The following is a 19,739-nucleotide window of genomic DNA, read 5'->3' on the forward strand; positions in this document are numbered from 1 at the left end:
CCTCCCTTACCCACAGTCCCACACACAGATATTTAATTTACTTTGGATTACAACCCTTACTTTTTTAATAGTACAGATTTTAATTCTTTTTATTGTCCGTAATAATAAAACATGGCACCATCTCTATTCTTCAATGACTATACAAACTCTCCAAATCTGTGTTTTATTGTATTATAATTGAAGTATTAACCTTATATTTAGATTTTATTGACCCAAATATTGGTTTATTATTAGACGTGAAAACAATACTTCAAAAGACTGGCACAAAGCAAGCACTCCAAGCATAAAGTGAATGGGTGTATGGTTATAACCCTGTGTAGGGGACCTGAGCTTCACCATGTATGTAAAGGACAAGATAAGGTGTCGCCAGTCTGATACCAGATAAAAACCGCACAGGTTTGGCAGAAACTCAGGTAAACGTCCCAGGTTTTGTGACTGCGATTATGGACAGTTTTACTATTGTAGAAGCTGTCAGCAGAGTTGCCCTACTGTAAAATCCTTAAATTACACTTTTGATTTGTGTTTACTTATCATTTTGGATTAAGTTACAAGCCATGTAAAGTTATATTGTAAACAATTCTTGACATTTATGCTTGGGTACATCTCATAGATTGAAATTTGTTTTTAAAGACTTGCTGTGATGTTTCAATCAATTAAGATGCAACTGGTTTTGAATATTAATGAAAAGTTTGTGATGTATCGTATAGAAACTAATAAAAACAATTTTAAAAATTCATTATATAAGCAATTTTTTTTTACATTTCTTCAAACAGAAAATGATTTTTAAAAATGTTATGGCAATACATGACATGCAGAAAATAAATGGATCCTAATTAACTTCCCAATTTATTACTAGATTAAAGTTTATCTAAAAGTCTTTGAAGTTTCTCAGCTGAACTTGGTTTGTAATAGGAAAATCTGTGATGTGAGGAGGAAGACAAGTCCGTTATAATCTGTAAGAGTTGATACAATGATACAGCTGGGTTTAATTTGTTGATTGAACATTAAATGGTGGTGTTTTTATGCCCTACTTACAATAGTAGAGGGCCATTATGTTTCTGGTCTGTGCATCCGTTCCTAAGTCTGTCTGTCTGTCTGTCTGTCTGTTTGTTCGTTCGTTAATCCATCTGTCTGTTCATTCGTCTGTCCCGCTTCAGGTTAAAGGTTTTGGTGAAGGTAGTTTTTGATGAAGTTGAAGTTTAATCAACTTCAAACTTAGCACACATGTTCCCTTTGATATGATTTATTTGTTCTGTTTCTCAATTATCATAGGCAATAGGTAAACTTTTTTTGGTGTATGGAATAATTGTAAGGTGAATGTATAGCTTTCTGACAGGACTCATTTGACCTTGAGCATTATCATGGATCTTAATTTTTTTAGTTAATGTGAAACTTTTAGTAAAAGCCTCTACCTTGGTGACTTTCTACAAAAATGTTATAGTCAGTTAAACATGAGAGAAATTTAAACAATCTTGTTTGATAATCAAAATATACAATTTTAGACTAAACTGATACAGACAAAAGACAGTCAAAATATTTACTCAAGTAATGTATATTGATAATAGATGTTGTTTTTGTTTATGTTCTGACCCATGCTATAATTCTAGTACAAAAATGCAATGGATTTTAAAGATTTGATACTTTTTACTTGAACCTTAATTTATGAATACATGATTTTCAATTTTCTTCTACTCCTACATATGAAAACAAGAGAAGTTTGATTTGAAGTATGAGCGTTGAAAAATGCCTTATTTTATGAGTATTGCTGATGGTTAAAGCATGTGCACCTAGATTCCATTAAAGCATATTGGAAATTGAAAAAGGAAAATGGTACAAATAAGCTTCAAGGGCCTCTGGTTTACCAAATCTTATAACATGTGTTGATTTGGACTCCATGTCTGTAAACAATATAATACCTGTGTTAATATCTATAAGCCTTTGACACTAAGTCAATAAAAACATGACATACGGATAACTTATTTTCTTTTTTCATGCATAATTTGTAAACAGAAGCAGATTACCGTGATGATCAAATAATGTTATAACATGTGCACGATAATTCTCAAGTCCCTGACCTACTAATAGATCCAAAATAGTTCATAGTAGATTAAAATTAACGATAGTGAAATGTCAGTAAGTGTATGTAAACACTGATCTGGCACCAACATATTGATAGGTATCAAACAATCAAGGTAGATATAGGTAAAAGGTCTTGAGAGCTTGATTAGAAACGACTCTTTGTTTTTAATGTTATCAGAAATATTGTTAATATCTCTTCTGAACTGCACATTAAGACAATAAGGGTATTGTTAATCCTGTAGCTTGATTAGAATTGTATTCTTTGTTTTAATGTAATTGGTAATATTGGTAATCTCTCTGAACTGCTCAGTAAGACAATACCTGTATTGATGATCATGCAAGGTAATAAATACATCTGGCTTTGACTTTAACATCAGGTTTTAATAAATTTACTGCACTATTGGGATGAAAAGTATGAAAAAAAATGATAAAAAGGCTCTTTAATTTTTTAAGCAGGAACAAAATGATAAAAAGGCTCTATAATTATTTTCAAGCAGGAACAAAATGATAAAAAGGCTCTATAATTTTTTAAGCAGGAACAAAATGAAAAAAAGGCTCTATAATTTTTAAAGCAGGAACAAAATGATAAAAAGGCTCTATAATTTTTTAAGCAGGAACTAAATGATAAAAAGGCTCTATAATTTTTTAAGCAGGAACAAAATGATAAAAAGGCTCTATAATTATTTTCAAGCAGGAACAAAATGATAAAAAGGCTCTATAATTTTTAAAGCAGGAACAAAATGATAAAAAGGCTCTATAATTTTTTAAGCAGTAACTAAATGATAAAAAGGCTCTATAATTTTTTAAGCAGGAACAAAATGATAAAAAGGCTCTATAATTATTTTCAAGCAGGAACAAAATGATAAAAAGGCTCTATAATTATTTTCAAGCAGGAACAAAATGATAAAAAGGCTCTATAATTTTTTAAGCAGGAACTAAATGATAAAAAGGCTCTATAATTTTTTAAGCAGGAACAAAATGATAAAAAGGCTCTATAATTATTTTCAAGCAGGAACAAAATGATAAAAAGGCTCTATAATTTTTAAAGCAGGAACAAAATGATAAAAAGGCTCTATAATTTTTTAAGCAGGAACTAAATGATAAAAAGGCTCTATAATTTTTTAAGCAGGAACAAAATGATAAAAAGGCTCTATAATTATTTTCAAGCAGGAACAAAATGATAAAAAGGCTCTATAATTATTTTCAAGCAGGAACAAAATGATAAAAAGGCTCTATAATTATTTTCAAGCAGGAACAAAATGATAAAAAGGCTCTATAATTTTTTAAGCAGGAACAAATTGATAAAGAGTCTCTATAATTTTTTGAGCAGGAACAACTGTTTAACAAATTACTGACATGTTAAATAAAACAGTTACAGCATTTGTGGTTTAAAGATTCTTGAAGATTTTTTTGAAACTTCATTTTAGAATGAAAGCACCTGCAATATGCACCATGATGAATCTTTTGATGAAAATTATGAGGTCATTATTTATGTAAAACTTCCTGCAACTAATTAATAAACCACTTTTACAATTATTAAGTAAGCAGTTAAGTTACAATTCATTGATATACTGCTGAATTGTTGAAGAAAAAAAGAAAACAATTTAGAGTAGCAGGTTCTCAGAAGCTGCCCTAAAAGCTTATTTTACAAGTAAGCAGATAAATCATCTGATAATATGTTGAATGATTAGAAAAATCAGGGAGTTGTTGGGAAAAAGTTTCTGAAAGTTAATTAGAAATTTCATTGTTACAGACGAAATCAGCGATATCTATTGATTAATTGTCAGTGATGCACATAGTTGATGAAGGTAATTACGTCAATACAAAAACAAAATTGGAAACAACGCAAATTTAAAAAAAAATAGTGCAACACAGTAGAAAACTGTACAGTCTGCATTAAGTTGGCCTTGGTTTTGATTTTATGTGGTGAAATTTTTGGTAAAACATCGAAATAGCTGTATGGTAGATTATAAATTGAGGAGAAACATATGAATCCATCATATAAAATCAGTTAAAATTATAGTTATTGCTTGCTCCTACAATTAAAGGTTTATAAAAATTGTTTTTTTTTAACTTCTAAATCTTAAATTTTCTTTAAATTTATGAATAACACAAATTTTCCATTTTCTCCAGATATTATTGTTTAAAAAACATCAATGAAATTAAAGCTAACGTTCTCTTTTGTGACAATGTGTCTGTCTACAATTTAGAGCCGACAACTATTTTGCTTGGCCTTAAAGAAGTTTTAAAACTTATGTTAGACTGTTTCCTGGAAATTGATTTGGTGAAAATTTAAATATATAGCAAATGAGATATTCTATTCATAAGTCACAAAAACCGAATAAACCTTTTTTCAACAGCTTAAAAATCCATGAACTGCGAAAATACATGTTTACTTTGATGGATCAATGTCTTTGAAGCCAGCCAAAAATTCATCAGTATAAAATGAGTTTAGAATTAACAAGGTACACAAAATTGACAGTTAATACATCTTACACAAAAAAGCAATTTGTTATCTGATAGAGACATTTTAGTGTTTGTAAACAAAGTAAGTTTGCCAGAAATGTCATCAAGTGTGTGTACACAGACAGACGAGTGTTTAGGAGACACAGAAATAGAAGTAATTGGGTATTGAGTACAGAGTCATCCTATTATTATTATAATTCTGGTTATTTTGGTTACTTTGAGAGGTGTTAGCTAGTCTGTTGCTGTGTAGTACTTCAGTCTAAGTATTCTTGTAAGAGTCTGCCAATATGGAAAAAGTTGATTATTCTCTGTATTCTTCTTCTTCTTTTGGTTTCTAGCGATCCTTCAATTATTGAAGATTATTCGCCGTCGGCGATTATTGTTTTAATGCTAAAAAATACTTTTCTCTAATTCTTATAATGTAGCATTTTTTTTATGCCCCACCTACGATAGTAGAGGGGCCTTATGTTTTCTGGTCTGTGGGTCTGTTCGTCCATTCATTCGTTTGTCTGTCCAGTTTCAGGTTAAAGTTTTTGGTCAAGGTAGTTTTTGATGAAGTTGAAGTCCACCAATTTCACAGTCCACTGAACATAGAAAATGATAGTGCAAGTGGGGCATCAGTGTACTGGGGACACATTCTTTTTTTTTACCAGTTCTGAGTTGTTTATTTATTAAACATTTACAGATGGTTCCTTTTCTGCTCTCTTCTTCAGTGAAGGACTGAATTTTAAAGTCAAATTTTATTACTGTCTTCTGTTTTTGTGTACCATCTAATTCTTATATTAGAAAAAAAGCATCCTTGTTTTCCATATACATGTACATGTAGTAAGTTTTCCTGGTCCAGTTCATATCTCAGATACTATTAGTAGTATAAGGTAGGTCAAGTTGTCAACTATGTTTAGTGTATGGAATGATTGTTAGATTAACATGTCTTTCTAGCAGGTTTCATCTGACCTTGACCTTTTTATCATGTTTCATTTTTCAATGTACAGAAATGTTTTTGTGTTATGTGCATTTCTTAGACAATTTAAGCAATAGGTCAGAACATTTTTTGAATGTAATGATTTTGAGGTGTATAGTCTGTTTGACTGGGTTCATCTGACCTTGACTTCATTTCCATGGTTCCTTGGTCAATATTAGGTTTGATGGATCAGTCCATTTATCAACTGCTGTAATCAATTGGTTAACTATATGTGTTGAATTGATGGACGAGGTGTACATGTCTATCTGACAATGTTCATCTGACCTTGACTTCATAAATATATTATGATCATTGATATGTTTATCTTATGGAATACTCATTGCATAACCTTTTTCTTGAATACTTTGGACATAAGTTCAATCATGATCGATCAGTAAAGCAGGCAAGACATGACAGCATGTGCATTCTTGTTTCATTGTTAATTCTGAATTTATATCACCAACAATCATTTGTGCAAACTTTCCTTTTCTTTCCTCTTGGCTTTATTCCAGTTTCATGCATAACGTTTGTCACTGTCAGTGTCAACATATAAATTTAGCATGGTGTCAAAAAGTGCATAGCAGTAAACTGGTTCCTTTATGGAACAGTCTGCACTCTGTTAACTGCACTAGAACTGATTTGTAACATTAGAGTCTGATGATCATGCATATAACCTTTATAACTTTTTCCTTATTAGCTAATTAAACAATTTGTACATTTGAATTTTTAATTTGAATCTTAAGCAAACATTCCATATAATACCAAGCAAAATTTTCAAATTAAAGGTCTTGCTAACAAATCACACTGTGTTATAGAGTCTCAAGCAGGAAATGCCAACCAAAACATTTTGTTCATGCTGGAAGTCATAAATGTCAAGATGAACTTTTTCTATACATGCATACGTTTATAAATGTCAAGCTTCTCCAGACAATGGTATTAAACTTCTAAAAACTGATATTCAGACTTAACTATTTCTTCCTGACTTTAAAACTCTTAACTTTTTATCTAAAACAAAAAAGGGCTGTAAAACTAAAGCTTTTATTTTTTTCATTGTTTTTCAATTTACAAAAATTGCAATGGGATACTCTGCCAGTATCACAATACACATTTTCATAGCATAATTTGTTTTCAGAATGTTTGAAAATTGCAATAATATATTTTTTAACAATAACTGGTGCATTTCTGAATTTCAGTAATCAGATGGACATCAAAATGCCAGTATTAGAGGCTCCATGAACAATTATGACAAACAAAATTGTTTAGCAGATTTACCAACAAATTCTATACTATCGTATGTTGTTTTTTTTTAATGTGACTGTCCTACATATTACTATTGAAAGGGCAATCTATAATCTAATTACCATTTCTTCACATAAACGTGACACTTTCCCGTCTTGTTTTTGAAATTTTATCCCCCTGTACTGTAACTAAATCAGGGTATTTAAAGTACATAGAACAATAGTAGTATAATATTAGAACATGCCGCCAAATTGGCTACTATAGTTAGTCTATAGTAGTCATGGTGTCATTGCTGTGAATAGAGTGTCATCACAAATCTTTTTGATCAGTACTTTAATAATGTTCACAGATCATCACTTATAAAAAGGATCAGATTTTGTTATTATTCAGTTTTTTCAAAGCCTTATATATCAGTTTAGGTCTAAACAGTACTTTTGTACAACCCTAATTATCACCCAGTAAAAAAGAAATCTCCCTATTTTTTATGTGTTACTATTTTTACCATGACACTTAACAATACGAATTTTTCTGTACATGTACTAAGATCCACATTTAGACAAATAATCCTCATCAGTTAAACTCTCAAGGTCAAAATACTTTGAAGAGCTGATATTACTGAAAAGGACCAAAAGTATAACCATACATACATGTACATGTATAGAAAAGGAATCGGAGCTTCAGATAAAAGATATACATTCCTTAATTTTAAAAAAAAACTTTTATTTTTTTCTGCAAATTTTATAAAAAGGAGAGCGAGCCATCAACACATTCTCAACTACAATAAAGATAAAATATTTATATATGTCTTTATTCAGCTGTGGTCAGCACATATAAAAACTATTTAAGTACCATATTTTAGTTCTTTACTTTTGCCATAGGTTTTATGCTTGTAACCCTGGCCTATACAATGCATTTGTGGCATTTTTGATATCACACATTATGTACCCATGAAGTTCTAATTTAACAATTTTTTCAGAGTTATGTCCCTTGAGTGATTGTTTTGTTGTGTTGAGTTATTTGCTCAAATTATATACCGCAACTATCTGTAGTTGGAGTTACAGACCATATAATATTATAGAATGTATAATAAGAGAATACATGTAGTAGTTTTACCGTACTCTATGACAAATTAGTTGCCATACTCCCTAAACTTGCCTGCCAGGGCATCTAGAATCAAATACAAGCTGAAAATCACTCTGCTGTAACAATTTTTTGTTCTAACAAAAAACCTGTGGTAGGTTAGTGAGTTAAACTAGTTTCTAAAGTTGTATATTGTCATTATGGTATAATGACTCTTGGGACAGGGGGAAGTGCAGTGATCCCTCCCTTAACCTAGTAGATATATAACTGCCACCATTATCTTTGTAAGTGGAGTAATCGTTCAGGTTATTAGGAAGAGGAGTTATATACTTTGCTAGGTTTGACATCTGGGTCTTGTACAGTGGTAAATTTTGGAAGAAAATGGTCCTCTTCTTTTTCAGCTGTTCAAACTAAATTGCTCACAATTAATTCGTACAAGTTTGTGGTAAAGTCACCTAAAACAAGCTGTATAATGGTTTTGATACCCAAAAGCTGTTGGGTAACTCTGATACAATTCAAAAAGAGACATATAGCTGTTTAAATTACAGCATTAAAATATAAACATAGATGCAAGAAAATTGGTTGATATATGTATGATTTTGGTTGTAGTTCTAATATTACAAACTTTTATAAACAAAAAATGTGTACGTAACACATTGTACCTTGTCGTCAATCTATATTTACATTTTAATGCTGTAATTTAAACACAATGTTTTGACCAGACATCAAGTATAAAGTTATATGATACCAGAGTGTTTTATGTCTGTCTCCTATTTTGTTCCTTATTTCTAATTTTAATGTAATGCCTTTATACAGATTTCCTTGTATTCTATTACTTAAAGTTCAGAGTGGTTTATGTCTGTCTGCTATTATTTTCCTTATTTCTATTTTTATTTTAATGCCTTATACAGATATCCTTGTTTTCCATTACTTAGAGTTTAGATTAAAATACAAATAAGAATGAATCACTTCCTTCTAATGTTTATTATCAGAGTTTATGGGAATAAATTTGTACATGTATATCCAAATATAGTTATATTAAGGAATTCAAAACAGAAAATGGGCGATGTAATCTAAACCGAAATACTTTGACAACTTATTTTAAAAACAAAGAAATTTTGAAAAATGAATTACTGTTTTAATCTTTTTTTTTTAAGAACTTAACTCAAACTTTTACAAATTTTGTAAAAATGAAAAATATGTTAGTGTGCTAATTGATGTTCATAGATCACTATAAGTACAGAACAGTATAATTCTGTCATATTTGTCTGAAAGTGGTACACAAATTATATAACAATCAGGCCCGTAGCCAGACATTTCCAAGGGGGGATTCGTTGTACTTACAAACTCAACTTTAACAGTCGCAGCAGCAATTCGAACAGAACATTTACTTTAACAGTGCATATTTGTTGTCAAAGGGGGAGGGGGGGTCATCAAACCCCCCCCCCCCCACCCGGGCTACAGGTATGACAATTGCAGCATATAGTCTCTAATACATGTTGAAAGTAGCATTTAAACAACAATCAATCAATCAATCAATAGTTTACAGCATTGTCTATTCAAAAGCTGTCCTGGATTTCTCCAGAGACATATAATACATATATTATATGTCTCTGATTTCTCTCAACATTTCATTTGTTTCAAGTAAATATGTTCTATCCTTATAGTGAACAGCCTGTTAAGCAAACTACATGAAATGAAAAGCAAGTTTGCCCAATTAATAAGCAGCTGTGTTTTATTCTATGCATGGAAAGTTGTATTTGTACAGGGTATACGTTATTAACCTCTACCAGTGAAATATGTCATATTCCAATTTTTGTTTTAATTATACGAAAAGTACTCTTAATACTGGTAATTACGGATGTTTGTTTTGACTTTTTGACATGCAACTCCTTCTTGACACAGACTTAAGAAAATTTCAGCGGAACTTTTTATTAGATTGGTGTTATTGAATTTGACCAAACAAGCGTGCATAACACTTTCCTTGTCAATAAAATATATTTTAATACATTTTAAGAAAATAGTGACCTTTTATATATTTTTCACGAGTCAATAAACCTATTTGAACATTGTTAATGCTGACACTTTGTTTACATCGTAAAAACAATTTGTTTACATTTTAAAAATGGGTACTTATAAAGTTTGTTTGATTAAGTACTTGATTATGGGTCACTGCACCTCTCAATTTAGGATACAAGGAAAAAAGTGAGTTGATCTGGCAGACAAAAAGTTCAAAAGCCTAATCATGAAGATGCCATGGGGCTGTATTTTGTAATTTCATGACAATTATATGATAATGAATGATACAGATCTTTACACATGGCATTTTTTCAACATCCAAATAATCAAATGAGATCTTTGATTTTAATTAGTCAGGTTTTTTGGCACAAGCTTCCTTCATTATTTGCCAGAGTACATTGTTAGTAACCAATGGTTCATTTGATATCACTAACGTGTGGATTTACCCTGTGGTTGGTGACGATAGCCAAACTTATGACTAATCCATTTACCTTTATATGAATACATGTCATAAGTTAGTTATACATCAATGAGACAGCTGCCCAACATAAAAAATAACTAAAAGACATCAAGAGATTAATATATGGTCTTAAATTTAAGACTGGTACCATGTCCACTTGTATTTTTGTCCATCTGATGAGTTAAGCCGTTTTCAACTGATTTTTATAGTTCGTTCTTATGTTATACTTTTATACCACTGTTCCAGGTTAGGGGGAGGGTTGGGATCCTGCTAACATGTTTTACCCTGCCTCATTCTGTATGCAAGTCTGGGCTCTGTAATTCAGTGGTTGACGTTTGTTTATGTGTTGCATATTTGTTTTTTGTTTAATTTTTAAATACATTAGGCCGTTAGTTTTCTCGTTTGAATTGTTTTACATTGTTATTTCAGGGCCTTTTATAGCTGACTATGTGGTATGGGCTTTGCTCATTGTTAAAGGCTGTACAGTGACCTATAGTTGTGAATTTCTGTGTTATTTTGGTCTCTTGTGAAGAGTTGTCTCATTGGCAATCATACTACATCTCCTTTTTTTTCAATATGCAGGGTCTATCTTGAATAACAATGGAAACATATAACAGACTGAGAGACTATTAGATTTCTTGGCAACAGCCTAAATTCCCCTAAAATGACAATAAAATATAAAGATATGTCGTTTTGGTCTTTTGTGAATAGTTTTCTCATTGGCAATCATACCACATCTTCTTTTTATATGACAAAAGACAACCACTGATGATGTACTTTACAATAACATGAGCTGGTGTATACTAGCTTTTTTTTGCCTGCTTCTGTCATTAAATCCATTTGTCTGTCAGTCTGTTTGAAAGACCTCGGGTACAAACACATTAGTCAATATGTTCTGCTATGAAAGGGAATTATTTTGTATTTAGTCTGTTATATGATTATTTTAAGTTGAAGCATATGCATTTTTTATAACTAGTGTGCAGCCAATTATTGTTTGCCAATAGTTTGTTCCGACAGGCAACACTCATTGTAATAGTTTGTTCCAACAGGCAACACTTATTGTAATAGTTTGTTCCAACAGGCAACACTCATTGTAATAGTTTGTTCCAACAGGCAACACTCATTGTAATAGTTTGTTCCAACAGGCAACACTCATTGTAATAGTTTGTTCCAACAGGCAACACTCATGTAATAGTTTGTTCCAACATGCAGGCAACATTCATTGTAATAGTTTGTTTCAATGGGCAACACTCATTGTAATAGTTTGTTCCAACAGGCAACACTCGTTGTAATAGTTTGTTCCAACAGGCAACACTCATTGTAATAGTTTGTTCCAACAGGCAACACTCATTGTAATAGTTTCCTGTGTGGTACTGTCTGTGTGTCCATGGTAATGGTGTCCAATTTAAATGTGTCTTCTGTTATAATGTCATTTGCAATAGTGTCCACTATGATGGTTTTCACTTCATTAGTTTACATTAGTGTCCAAAAATGTATCCACTGTAATGGTGTCCACTGTATTGTTGTCCATTCTGTAATGGTGTCCACTATATTGTTGTCCACTCTAATAGTTGCCACTGTGATGGTGCTTCTGTAATCTGTAATAATGTCTACTGTTATAGTGTCCTCTGTATTTGAGTCCACTGTGATATTGTCTCCTTTAACTGTGTCCACCCTAATAGTGTCCACTGTGAAGGTTTCCTTTGTAATGGTGTCCACTGTATTGTTGTCCACTCTAATAGTGTCCACTGTGATGGTGCTTCTGTAATCTGTAATTATGTCCACTGTAATAGTGTCCTCTGTAATTGAGTCCACTGTGATATTGTCTCCTTTAACTGTGTCCACCCTAATAGTGTCCACTGTGAAGGTTTCCTTTGTAATGGTGTCCACTGTATTGTTGTCCACTCTAATAGTGTCCACTGTGATGGTGCTTCTGTAATCTGTAATAATGTCTACTGTTATAGTGTCCTCTGTATTTGAGTCCACTGTGATATTGTCTCCTTTAACTGTGTCCACCCTAATAGTGTTCACTGTGAAGGTTTCCTTTGTAATGGTGTCCACTGTATTGTTGTCCACTCTAATAGTGTCCACTGTGATGGTGCTTCTGTAATCTGTAATTATGTCCACTGTAATAGTGTCCTCTGTAATTGAGTCCACTGTGATATTGTCTCCTTTAACTGTGTCCACCCTAATAGTGTCCACTGTACTAATAGTGTCCAAAGGTTTCCTTTGTAATGGTGTCCACTGTATTGTTGTCCACTCTAATAGTGTCCACTGTGATGGTGCTTCTGTAATCTGTAATAATGTCCACTGTAATAATGTCCACTGTAATAGTGTCCTCTGTAATGGAGTCCATTGTGAATATTGTCTCCTTTAACTGTGTCCACCCTAATAATGACCACTGTGAAGATTTCCTCTGTAATGGTGTTGACTGAGAAAGTATCTACTGTATTCTGTAGAATGTACTGTCAATTCTTATTCCTTCATGGTTCTGTCTAGTATGTAAACTGAAATAATGAAAAGAATAGTTATAATACTTTCTTTTAAAGTTTCACTTGCCAAAGTTTATTATTTACGTATGGGTATAGTGAACTGATGCTTGGGGTATATGGCTGTGATGTTTTATCACCTCAAAGTTTATTATTTCTATGCGTGCATAGTAAACCGATGCTTGGGGTATAAGGCTGTGATGTTTTCTACGTGTGTATAGTTAACCAATTCTTGGGGTATAAGGCTGTGATGTTTTCTACGTGTGTATAGTTAACCAATGCTTGGGGTATAAGACTGTAATGTTTTATCACCTCAGAAGTAGTTAATAATGACTTCTTAAAGTTTGATTCTTCAGGGTCAGAGAGACGACAAAGATTGATGTCCAGAAATTAAATGGAAGAATAAGATTCACATCGTAAAATAAAATCTTCAATACTCTCCTACTGGTATGTTTTAATACCAAGGGTATATTATAATGAAGGTTTCTGAGCCTTTAATTTTGTTTTTTACGGGATTTGAATGAGGGTATTGTTCCCCCACAGTGGGAATTGTGGTGTGTTGTCTCGCTACTTGAAGCTGACATGTGAATTCAAGTGTAAATAACAAAACGTATCGCAATACATTACCACATTGTGAAATATAATAAAAGGAAATTTTTTTTCAGATCAGAAGGAGTGAATGTATTGTAAGAAAAGATGAAGTGTGTCACTTTTTGTATTAAAGTATGTAAAAATATTTTAAATATTTAGTCTTTTTGTCCTTGTAAGAACACCTAAGTAAACTTACATAAAAGCATATGAGAACTTAAATATTGTTAAAAGTAAATAATGTGTGTTAAAAATCTTAACATAGATAAATTATTTGAACTGTTCCTTTGGAAAATATAACATCGAAAAATCAAATATGACATGAAAAGATTTTAAATTAACGATATGGGACAGAATGTTAAAAAATGGAACTGCATTTCATTTTCTGAAATTTGATACTTAGCAACTGATTTTCAAATGGATAGGATTTTTTAAATGTTTGACACAAAAGAAAGTCAATTAAAAATATTATAGCTGAAAAAGCAATTTTTCATTAACAATCTCTAGAGTGATCTTGTACTTAATTTCGGACATATTGCTATTAAGCTAGAAAAGCAAATGTTCCTTTACAAAAACCTATTCAATAAGTATCATACGTAGCCTATGATATTCAAAATTTTATCGTAGTATATAAACCACAATTTTCCTTATAAAGAAATCAAGTGATCACACTAAAATTATATGTGTGGATAATGTACTAACATTACATAAAAACTGGAAATGATTGTAACTAATAAAAAAATAGCACCTGAGTACATCAACTACTGGTATCACAAAAAATCTTACGAGAAAAAATAAGAAGTCATGAACATTTTAGTATAACTTGCGATTAATTTTTATCGTAAGATTTTTTATGAAAAGACCACTAGTACTTTATTGAGTCTGTACTGGTGTGGTTATTTCTTTTCATATTTGATATAAATGAGTCTACGGTACAATATATGACATGTTTCCCTAAATGATAAAGATCAGTCTTGTGCAATAAGATACTAGTACTATATTATCCCTGATAATCATGATAATACATCTTATCTTTATTTGTCGCAATTACTGGCCTTCTTTGAAGGTTCTGACGTCATAAGAGAAAATGTTTAACGCAACCATGGAAAAGTGATAGTTGTATGACATCAAAAGTTCAGAAGAAAATTCTCAGGTCAAGAGTCGGAAGATTCGAATAAATAGATAAGTTAATTGTGAAAAAGAAAATACATGTAGTTTTGTGAAAACTATTGCAAACTAACATAAACTTCTAATAATTGACATTGTATATGTAAAATAATCCATCAGATTTGACAAATTAGAAATGAGAAGGAGGATTTTTAAATGGTTCATTTAACCATGATCACTTGTCTTTTTATAATATCTATTAAAAGTTAAAATCTCAAATTTGATCTGAATGCATTAATCAAAAATTTTAAATTTTAAAATTATTCCGTATTAAGAATCATTACAAATGCATCATATTACATGTAGAAATTGAATGACTCAATGGAGGAACCATAGACGACGTATTCAATGTTGTCAATATGATACAGTATATATTAATGTTTTATGAAGTTTATGACTCAAAAATGATATGGTCTTATAGATTTATAATATTTTTTGTTTAGAAAAAACTTATTTATAATATGGGCCACTTTTAGTTTCTGCGCCTTTAGGTTGTCTGCTTATAATGAGACCATGATTAGACAGTTAAATATATAAGACGATTAGATTAGAATTAATAATATTTTAACCAGCGTTTCTATTTGCCTGAAGTTTGTTTCTTAAAGTTGTTAAAAATTATTCAAGCCGATTTGGTTTTTATTCTAAATCATGAAGTATTATTAATATGTTACCATATATAGTATCAGATAATACTAGCTTCAGACATTTTGTAAATTTAAGAAGTTTTAATTCATCTTTTTGAATTAATAATCCAAATGTGTTCTAAAAATAGACCATATGTTACTATATTTATCTACCACCTACTGCTAGAGAAATAATGATGAGACGTGATAAGATCTTAATTGGTCAGAATCGGGACAAATTAAGGTGAGAGCGGCTCATTTATAAAAGGAAATGCTTGTTCAATATGGGATGAGAAAATTCCTGGGTAAGAAACGAAGGGTCATTGAAGTGTCTGAGTTGAATGAAACGAGTAGACAATAAGTTTTAGTATACATGCTTTTCATTTTATTTTATAAAGCAAAATAATAGCCCTCAATTTCTGAATCATATTTAAGAATACAAGATGATAGTATTCAGTCCTATTGGACTGGTATAAAAATAATGTTTGATTTATAATTGTATCATATCTCAAGCATTATACAGCAAAATTACAATTTTTATTGATCATTATAAATTTTGTCACATAATTCCAAAAAAGAGGTTTGCAGTTTGGGTCATTGTCAATGGATTTAAAGGTACTATACTTGTTATAAAATCATTGAGATTCATACTAAACATTTTATATATCTATCATATAATATATATATATGTCAAGATATATTGGTCAAATTTTCCCCCTAAATTTTCTGCTCTTGGTCATAGTAAATGACCTTTTCCTGCCATGCTGTCACTGTTCCTATCAGCCACAACCTTACAGCTCTTGACCATTAGTTTTCCCTGGCTCTTATATGTCCTTTTTGTCACCCTGTAGTCCAATCATTAATTGTCACAGCAGCTGGGACACTAATTAACCAGAAATAGGAAGTCGTGTTTGATAAATTCCCATCAAGTTTTCAGTAGATTCAGTGACACATTTTGATGGTGGTTTATTTGCTTTCTATAGAAAAACTAATTTCTCCATTAATCAAATAAATACAATTTGCCTGATGTGTAAATCTTCATTATTTCTGCCGATAAGAAACCTTTACTTGGGAATTTAGACTGGTACTGAACTGGTGCTGTGATTACAGTTCTAATTATCAGTTATTTATTTGTACAAATTTGTATCTATCATAGAACAGACGGAGCTTATGTAAAAATTTAATTTGTTGGCAAACATATTAGGTATGGATTTGTTTTAAGAAATGTTGGAAGGGAAGTATTTTAACTAAGCTGAAACATACAATTGTTAGCATAGTGCCACTGGTGGTAAGATTTTGCATACCCCTTCTAGAGCACATGTAGTCATAAAAATAAGGAGATCATGGTTGTTCCAGTTTTATGCGAAGTGTTTTGTGAACTATTATCTCTCCATTATCATTCTCTAATTTGTTTCCATGGTTTTGACTGTTCTTCCACATCAACTTTTATGTTTCTGTATGGTCCCTGGGTAAATTATTGCTTTTGTGATTGAATTTTATATTTTCTGTGTTTTTTGTCTGCTATTGCATTGTTCAGGTTGCATTTTACAATAATTAGAAATATACACAAGTACAGGATTACATGGCCTTTCAAAATATTTAAGAAATGATTCATAGGGGCTTGAATATATTGTGATTTTACCACAGATTGGCCCTTAATGACAAATGTTTTACCCTGAGCGAATATATTGGCATAAATATTTAGATAGGTAGATAGGTTTGGATGAATCTAAATGACAATTGTACTTATATGTCTTATAAGTATACAAAAAAATGGCTTATATAACACATTTTATCATCCTTTGTTTACGCTTCATTGTTTGTGATGATTTTCGGTTTCACAAGCATGCATTTTTCCGTAAAATGCTTATATTCCGACGTCATAGTTTTATCACGTCGGGAAGCTCATTCTGAACGTCGGACGTCAGAGTATGATCAGAACAGCCCAAACTATATATTTATATTTTACCACGGCTGTGTACTCAAAGCGTTTGAAGGACGTCATGTTAGAATCTTATAAAGAATAACTGGTAAAGATAATTTTAACTATTTTGACAATGTATAGACAACTGTTTGATGTAGAGGACTCAATGTCGCCGTCTTAAGGCTTTTGGTTGCCTGTTTTGCATTTTCCCAGGCTTTATACCTCATTGTTTTCCCATTTCAAAGTGTTATTTTTTTCAAACAAATTGACTGTAGAGTAACACACAATTGAAATTAGATTTCTCTACAATAACTTAGACGAACAAAAAGTTAGGTTCATTATTTGGCAGTAGATGGAATGAGATACTTTTGAATATTAATTGCATTATAAAACTGTCACAATAGAGGAGAAAAAGACAAAAGCAAAAACAGAAGAAAAAGATACCTTGAGAACCATAATTGAGCCAAATAAAATACATTTGTAAGGTGAAACAGTTGCACTTTATTCAATAATGTTTTGGTAAACGCCTTGAAATAAAGTAATGAAAATCTCTTCTTTCAATTTACTACTAACTTGTTATTCTTATATTTCTATTTAATGAGATGCGTATCTTAAGTATAAACATCCTTGATTTTTTTATTTTTCATTCATGAAATTTCACACTTTATAGGGAGTGTTGAAGTCAATCTTTATTTCAAGGTCTTTGATGGACATTTATGAACATTTTGTACAGTGTTATGAAATCCATTATGCCTTGAAAATCAGACCTAGAATAAACTGACGAGCTGACACTCCAGCCCCTTTGTCCAAACGTGACACTAATTATAGGCTAGAGTCGCCATAAATGAAGTCACCACTCTAAAGGAAAATTAAATAATAATAGCAGTACATATTCATTACTAGTAAATTTGGTTGATATTATTAAATTGAACAAGCAGGGTTTGAAATACATAATGATTGTTAAATGCATCCTATTGAGTAAATTTGTATTATACAGTTACAAGTGAGTGCCAATCAGGCGAATTAACTTTTAGTAATCTGTTCTGTTCAGTAAGCGACTTTATCTTCTGATAGAAAGGTTAAACTGGGCAGAAGGGAGACCTTAACTTAATAAGTCTGGCTGTAATCTTTGAATTGGAAATGTTTAGAAATAAATTGAATTTGTGAAGAATGATTAATTTTCTGCATTAGAAGCAGTACCAGTAAGACAGATAGTTACAAGTAATCATATTTTGCAGGGAAAGCAGAAATTGTTTGATTTTAAGCTTATGCAAATGATTATCTAGGATTTTATTGCATTATATGGCTGTCTCAAAAAATAGTGATTTAAACATTTTTACATGACTGATAAAACTCAAACTTTTTTGTCTCAATAATGTTAGTGTACATTATTTTAATTTTTATTAAATTTTATAAAATAGATACAAGATGATGTGGTATGAGAATTGGTTGAAGATTTGTGAACATAAATGGTATTTATAACATGAGCTTTGTTGCTTTTATATTGTGATTTCTTTTGTTTTAACTCTTCTTTTTTTTTGGGGGGGGGGGGGAGTCAATGGCTCAAAACATGTATAATTGCCTGCAATTTTTATATCTTCAGTTAAGGTCTATAATTTTTTGTATCCTCTACCTTGTAAAATGTACTTCATAGATTTAAAGCATGGATCATAGTTTTCCTTAGAAGATGCAAGTTTAAACAAAGTAGACATTATTCTTGATTTTTTTTGCCTACCTTTCCGAGGCACCTGTGAGATTGTTCTGATTTTTGGTGTTGCTCATGCAGTCCAAGTATTCCTTGAAGTGTTTAAAAGTAGACTATTGTTTGCCTTTTTATGCATTTTTACCATGGTATTGTTGGTCTCTCTTTGACTCATGTAATGACACATTTATTTCTTATTGTCCATTTTAGTATCTTTGGCCTTTTATTTATATTGAAAATTCTGTTTGATTAAGCTTTTATTAGCTTTTAATTTATGATTTGCATGTTGCTCTTGTTCGTGCATTCATCAAATTGTTATACTCATGCGTTTTCTATAATCACATATTATTGCTCATGGTGATTTTTTGGTTCCGTAATTAGCAATAATACATGAACAGAATTGTATATGGAACAAATCTCATCAGTCGGTACAAATTTTGAAATAAAAAGTATGACTCACATCTGCATTATATGTTTGATCGCTAAAGTGCAATGGATATAAGAGCTTTAATAGACTTTCACCACATTAACAAATATCTTGGAATAGAACATGAAATTGAAATTTGCTGGATTGGAAAACTTGATTTAAGATTGTTTATAGATATTGTCTATATGAGTGGGGCTATCGTAAATCAATTCCAGACAACTTAACCTTCCTTTCCCAGACTTGATGATTTAACTGAGGAAAGTAGGATTGATTAGGAGTTTCTAAGCATGTTATATTTTCTGTTTGGTACAGAAATTTAATACCCGACATGACAGGTATCTGTTTAATAATACAAGGCCCTGATTTCTCCGGAGATTCACATATTCTGATTTAATTTTCTGGCCATTGATTAATATGAAAAAAATATTAACAAGATACCAAAGGGACGAACGAAACCCCAAAAATGCCCTGTAAATGTCTTTAAGCATGGTTTTTTATTGGTTTGTTGTCTCATT

General features: G+C 31.2%; 1 protein-coding gene across 3 annotated transcripts in view; it reads left to right on the forward strand.

Moving 5' to 3' along the window:
• The first annotated feature begins 234 nt into the window (after positions 1-234).
• LOC134715124 (semaphorin-1A-like) overlaps positions 235-19,739 on the forward strand; it is an 82,449-nt gene continuing 62,944 nt past the window's right edge. For 2 of the 3 annotated variants that reach the window (XM_063577056.1, XM_063577058.1), the window contains exon 1: positions 235-413. The gene's annotated coding sequence lies outside the window, so the exon portion shown is untranslated. Of the gene's footprint in view, positions 414-13,492; positions 13,517-19,739 lie in introns of those variants that run through there. The other variant, XM_063577060.1, reaches the window with a different exon arrangement.

This window comes from Mytilus trossulus, chromosome 4 (assembly GCF_036588685.1).
Source record: "Mytilus trossulus isolate FHL-02 chromosome 4, PNRI_Mtr1.1.1.hap1, whole genome shotgun sequence".
Classification (NCBI taxonomy): domain Eukaryota; kingdom Metazoa; phylum Mollusca; class Bivalvia; order Mytilida; family Mytilidae; genus Mytilus; species Mytilus trossulus.